The following is a 5,057-nucleotide window of genomic DNA, read 5'->3' as shown; positions in this document are numbered from 1 at the left end:
AGCCTTTGTTGTAAACAAGTTAGCACTATTTTCCCATCGTCCAACTGAAAATCATTGATCTTCAGTCAAACGCGTGGTTCGATACCTAGTTGGAACGGTGAACTATGGTCTCTTTCTGCATCGTAAGTCTCCACTTGATCTCCATGCCTTCTCAGACACAGATTGGGTAGGAAATAAAGATGACCGTTCTTCCACCAATGCCTTTCTTGTCTATCTTGGTAAAACCTAATCTCCTGGAGCTCAAAGAAACAATGAAGTGTAGCAAGATCATCAACTGAAGCGGAATATCGTTCTGTTGCTTGTGCTACTGCTGAAATTCAATGGATTCAGAATTTACTTCGTGAGATTTCTATTTCATTACCAAGGAAACCAGTTGTCTACTGTGATAATTTAGGTGCCACATATCTCGATGCTAATCCGGTCTTCCATTCGCGGATGAAGAATCTCGAGGTTGATTATCATTTTGTTCGCAATATGGTTCAAAATGGCCAGCTTCAAGTTTCTCATATTTTCGGAAAAGATCAACTTGCAAATTTACTTACAAAAGCTCTCCCTAGTTCTCTGTTTGCAGATATTCGGTGCAAGATTGACGTTTCTAATCGATCTCCATTGTTACACCCCGCACTTTTAAAGCATGAGCATGCCACGTACTTCACCGTAGTAATGGAGTATCGGAGACGTCCCATGAAGTTTTGGAAGGTACAAGCCATGGGAAGTACGTAACAACGAAGTAAAGGATGAATTACGATTTCGTAAGTCGTAATCGGGAAAGACAATTTTGAAACACAAGAACATGACCATTATCAAGTATAATAAATTATAAATATCATGTAGGGGGAGTTTTAGAAGATTCCAGGACCAAGCGAATCAATAAAAATAAGTTTTTTGAAAATTTGGAACAAGTTGGCAGAAGTAAGGACAAAATTTTGGATCAACTTTGGAGGGGTATATCTCTAGATATATGGGGATTTTTAAGGTGTTTCAAAAGCATAAAATGAAGTTCGTCGAGTCTAGTTTCTAACACAATAAACCGATTGTCGATAGGACGTTGGAATAGAGAATTATGGACGTTACAAGTTAGGCTAACAGAGCAGAAACAACACTACTACAGTGCTGCTACAGTACGCTACAGTACTTCCGACTTTGGCACCCTATATAAGGGGCAAAACCCCATTTTTTTGGTCATAAAATCTCCCAAATATTCCAGAAAAATCAGCAACAAAATAGAGCATATTTACCTCATAAAAGTGAGGATTTTGAGTAATTTCGAGTGACGGAATATTAATCGAGGTCCAGGTAACGTGTAGTCGCGATTATAGTTTTTGTCTTGCATTGGAATTGGCTGGATTCAAAATGAATATTGAAGATATTGCTGCTCTAGAAAGAATAAGGTATGAATATCTTCTTATTAATATTAATTTCAGTTTATTTATGAAGGTAGAGTTATGAAATGATTGTATAATGAACTGTTGATGGAGAAATTGAATAAACATCATGTGGGATGTTTATGGAGCATCTTGGTGTTGATATTATTGTTGTTGATTTTGGTATTGTTGTTATTGTTGTTGGTTATTAGATTGTGATTTCGGGCTAGGCATATAAACATGGGAGATGCTGCCCGAATTTCGGCAGATTCTAAATGGATTTAAATTAAGGGCTTAAGACGAGCGTATGATGATGATCCTAAAAATAGTATGAATGGTTGTATATGTAGATTACGAGGCTACGAATAATATTAAGTGGATTGCAAGACAGGAAGTAAGTTGGAAGTCGAGAAATTATCTTCTAGGTATGTTAAGGCTAGTCCCTTTCTTCTAAAGGCGTGATTCCTTTCTTATGAATCCAATAGGTGTTTTCCAAATGTCTCATGATCCCTTGATGTGAATCCATAAATATTTTCCAAGAATATTCTTATTCCCAAAAGCTAGAAATTCATGATTCATAGAGTTTATGATTCAAAGGCATGACTTCTTTCTTGATAATCCATAAATATTTTCCAAAATGCCCCTATTTTCCGAGTCAAGGATTTATGATTCTATAAGCTTTTATGACAACAACAACAGACATGTTTTTACAATATGAATGACGATGTTAAAGATGAGAATGTTTCTATGATGATTATGATGAAGATGATTTTAATTCTGGAAATTCCAAAGCTTATGATGTTAATACTATTACGAGATTATGGAGATTATTTCATGATTTTTCTCGATTTTATTCATTGTTGTTGATCTCACCTTATAATAATTGTTCCTTCAAGGTGAGATATAGCGATGATGATAATTCCATAATGAAAATCGGAGGTTACCGACCTTACGTCACTCCGAAGTATTTATAGCTTTTATTTGGCTCTCATGCATGCTATGTATGTATTTTACTACATCGAGTCGCGCTATAGTCGGCCGGGTACGACACCTATTGTGCAACCACTGATAAGTTGGTATTACACACCGAGTCCCGAAAGGGCCAGGTACGTTACACACTGAGTTCCGAAGGGCCGGGTACGTTACACACCGAGTCCCGAAAAGGCCGGGTACGTTATGATGATGATATTATATATATGTATGTAAGAAAAGTTTTTTTTTTAAGGCTAAGCATGCATGGCATCCAGATGTACATGTTATCTCTCATATTCCATGTTACCTTTTATATCTATATTATGTTGTTATTCATGCCTTATATACTCAGTACATTATTCGTACTGACGTCTTTTCTTGTGGACGATGCGCTCATGCCCGCAGGTAGGTGGGAGACGGATCAGACCCGTAGGTCTTCTATCAGCGGATTCTTAGGAGCACTCCACTTTCTTCGGAGCTGCAGTCTATTTTGTATTGTCCTTATGATCACTTGTATTCCATGTAGAGGCTCGTAGACGTGTGTGCACAGTTAGATATTTTGTATCTCGACCGGTTCATATTATGGTATAATCTTGGTGGCCTTGTCGGCCTTATTTTGAGATCTTGATACTTTATTGTTAGCCTTGCTGGCTTTAGGATATACACTGTGTTGTGACGACCTTGTCGGTCCGCATATGTACATATGTGTTGAATGATCGGATATTCCTATGTTGGGCCTTTTCTGCGTGCAGGTGTTCTTTGAGTTATGATTTATAATGTTCAAAGTAACGGATAAGTCAAGTGGTTCCCGGCCTACGGGTCGGAGCCCGTCATACTCCTGGTAGGGGTGTGATAGCCATCTTGAGGGGGCATATAAGGAAATCATCCTATTCTCAAGTGATTGATACGATTTTATTATAATCTGATATGAATTTTAATCCTTTGTAATATGGTTGTAATTAACATGATTAGGATTTCATTACAATTAGGATCTTCTATCTTTGGTAGGATATTTCTCTTGCTTTCTTGTATAAATACTGAATCATTATGTGAATAATACACAAGGAATTCAACCATCTTCTAAATCTTTTATTGTTAAGTTAAAAATTGGATAAGTATGAATGTCAATTAGCTTTGGCTAAAGTTTTGTGTCTTTTTCTTGTTAAGTAGTTCCTTTCACCATGCTTGTATATATGTTCGAGTAATAAAAGAATAATTTTGGGGCCTAGATTAATTTTTTGAAGCCCAATTAATTAATTTTTTAGTGTGAGATGAGCGAGATGGGGTGCGGATTAATTTCAAACCCCGTTGTCAAGTATAAAAGAAAAGAGTAGTAAAACCAATTGTAAGGGAGCGGGATGGGTTGCAAATGACTAAAAAATTATTTAAAAAAAAACGTCTCAGATTTAAGAGACAAATAATCCTTTTAACGATAGATTCTCTTAGGTGTGTTTAAATGTTGATCATGTGTTCGGTTACGGACCTTGGTCAATCATTAATTAATAACTCAATAGAGTCATGTGGGTGGTTACGCTCCTTGACTTTATAAATAATTCGAGTTTGACCATGTGTTTGGATACATTCCTTGGTCAATTCTTGTAAATAAGAGGCTTTGTGGGTGGTTACGCTCATAAGCCGAAAGTATAAGTCACATTTCTAAACTAATTTTAGGTAATTAAGCGAGTAACATAAACACGTTCTATTCAAGAATTAATTTTAGCCAAGTATAAGTCGATAAAAGAGACATTGCTAGAACCACGGGACTCGGGGAATGCCTAATACCTTCCCCTCGGTCAACTGAATTCCTTACTCGGTCTTTTGTTTTCGGAAACAAAAAATAAAGAGTCATTTCCTTTTTTATTAGGAATTCAATAAGGTGACTTGAAATACCAAAACTCAATTTCAAGTGGTGACTCTGAATAAATAAACAATCTCTTCTCAAAACATCACTTCAATCAGAAAAACCCTTTTAATAATAAACCTTGTGTCCTTCCGGGCGCGAAAAAGGGGTGTGACAACATGTAGCGTCGATATATAGATTCAGAGACAAAATGATTCATTCACTCTCCTCTTTTTTGTGCAGAGCACGCTAGTGTCACGGAGCCAAAATGGTGTCTGTTAGACACACTTTGTAAAACGTATGGTGGGTAGAAGATTGCCCATTAGGAAGGATGTCGCTCTGGGTAAACTATGTGAACTTAAGAAATGTTTTAGAATTGTAACTATGTTTACTAATTGATGTAAAAATTTGATACTGTGAAACTCTTACTGTTAATATATGTAATATAAAAGTATTATTTTATAATCATATCTATATTACTTTAAAAATATGAATATAAATGTTGGTTGATCAAAATATCCTTCAAATATTCAACGACTTTTATGCCCTTTAAACATAGAATTGTAATATGTAAGAATTTGAAATCAACTAAAATTGTGACAAAGACTTACAACTACAAACTTGCAGTTGCAGTACAACACCATATTTCACTCGGACAGGAATTCATTAAACAAGCTTTTGCCAATTTTATGACGGAATGAGTTGTTATCTAATTCTAGAACTATTTATTTGTTTTGGTCATCAAAATGTTATGGCTATAGCTTATGAGTAATGAGAACACATGTACGTAATCACCCTCTTTGTTTTTACATTGTTTTGGATGTCGAGCAAATTCTCTCAATAATTTATTATATGGACATATCTCAGTGGATAATAAACAA

The sequence above is a fragment of the Lycium barbarum genome, chromosome 9 (genome assembly GCF_019175385.1).
Source record: "Lycium barbarum isolate Lr01 chromosome 9, ASM1917538v2, whole genome shotgun sequence".
Taxonomy (NCBI): Eukaryota; Viridiplantae; Streptophyta; class Magnoliopsida; order Solanales; family Solanaceae; genus Lycium; species Lycium barbarum.
This window is presented reverse-complemented; position numbering follows the sequence as displayed.